Raw genomic sequence first — 1,771 nt, forward strand, 5'->3', positions numbered from 1 at the left:
AGGCCCAACCTTTACCCCACCCCTGCCATCCCACCACTAAACCCTGGCCCTAAGCACCTCATCTGCCCAGCTTTTAAATCCCTCCAGGGATGGGCACTTGACCACCACCCTGGGCAGCCCCTTCCAGAGCCTGACAACCCTTTTGGGGAAGAAGTTTTTCCTAATGTCTAGCCTAAACCTGCCCTAGCGCAAACGGTCACCTCACCCCGCTCAGGAGCTCGCGGTGTGACACGCTGTAGCTTGTGGTATGCCTGGTGACGAATGAAACACGCAGGAGCGGAGTTCCCCGCCAACAGACCCCGGCCATCTGTCTCATCCTCCGGCTCTATCCTAATAAATGGTCAATCCAAGAGCCCCTTTCCCCTTGCCTCAGTGCTGACAGTCCCCCCGCCAACCAGGCGCGCTGGGGGACGGCCCGCGGGGCTGCAAGGATACACCATCTGCTGCACCGGTGTGCAGGGCTTGCACGGGAAGACGGAGGGAGGCTCGTTAAACCATCGGCACGAGGAGCTCTGGGCAGAACGCCACGCGCTTGCACGTTGCTAATTTAAGGGTTGCCAAAGCTTGCTTTGCCGATAACGCCTCTCAGGCTTTGTGTTTTGCACATCCGAAGCGGTAACGGCAGAGATCGGGAGAATATTGAGGGCTGAAACATCAAATGCAGCCCTCTGCGAGGCCAGGCAGGTTGGCGAGAGGCGGTGTCGCCCGACACGCAGCAATTCATGAACGAGCGAGAGTAAAAGGATTGAAGCCACAGACCCTGTCCAGGAGACATCAAGAGCACCCCTGATAATTAACCCCAAAATAATCATCTGCCACTCAGGAGATTACAAGTACCCATTCCCCAGAGCGTCCCGAGGAAGCAGACGCGGAGGAGCGAGATCCTGATGCAACAGCATACGCTGTGATGTTTGGATGTTTTCTGTGGTAATTAAAAAATGTACCTGCGACCCGTGGAAGAAACACCCTGCTGCATCACTGGATGCGTTGCGGGGCAGGTGCCTGTCCAGATGGGTGCGATATAGGGGTCCCCAAGCTGGCTGGAAGCAAATCTCCTTCTCTGGGGCCAACCAGCTGGGGTGGGGGGACTCGCCAACACCTCCCTGGTCAACTCCCTTCCCTGCGGATGGAGCATCCAATGTGCAGACACTGTGTCCTGCGAGCAGAGAGGCCGCAGCCAGCTCTACACAAATACAAGGCAGAGCAAGTGGAGAAGCGGGATAATTACAGAATCCCAGAATGGCAAGGGTTGGAAGGGACCTCAGGAGATCATCTAGTCCAACCCCCCTGCTAAAGCAGGTTCTTCTAGAGCATGTTACACAGGACTTCATCCAGGCAGGCTTTGAATATCTCCAGAGAAGGAGACTCCACAACCACCCTGGGCATTCTATTTTATTTGGCAATCCCTGGGGGACCCCGGGATCTTTGCAGATCCAGCTGGAGCATTTCTGCAGGGCTACAAGTCCCGGGCCAGAGGGCAGGGGCTGTGAGCGGGGTTTGGCATCGCCTGCGCCGTCGTTATTTGGCTGGGGCAGAGCTGACGGCGTGGTCTGGCCGACCTCCGCTGCCGGCATCCCGGGGTGGCTCGGTACAGCAACATTTAGGCATTATCTACATTTCTGTTTACCTATTCAGAGAGAAAACAAGAGGCCTGCGGTAATATTAGCCAAGCAGGTGGTCTGAACAAATTAGCGAATCTTGATGGCTCATAAGTTCAAAGGAAGCAGTTGCTCATCTCCGTGGAAGCTATCCGACAGGATATTCAGCTGAA

The sequence above is a fragment of the Egretta garzetta genome, unplaced genomic scaffold, assembly GCF_000687185.1.
Source record: "Egretta garzetta isolate BGI_Z169 unplaced genomic scaffold, ASM68718v1 scaffold3, whole genome shotgun sequence".
In the NCBI taxonomy this organism is placed as follows: Eukaryota; Metazoa; Chordata; class Aves; order Pelecaniformes; family Ardeidae; genus Egretta; species Egretta garzetta.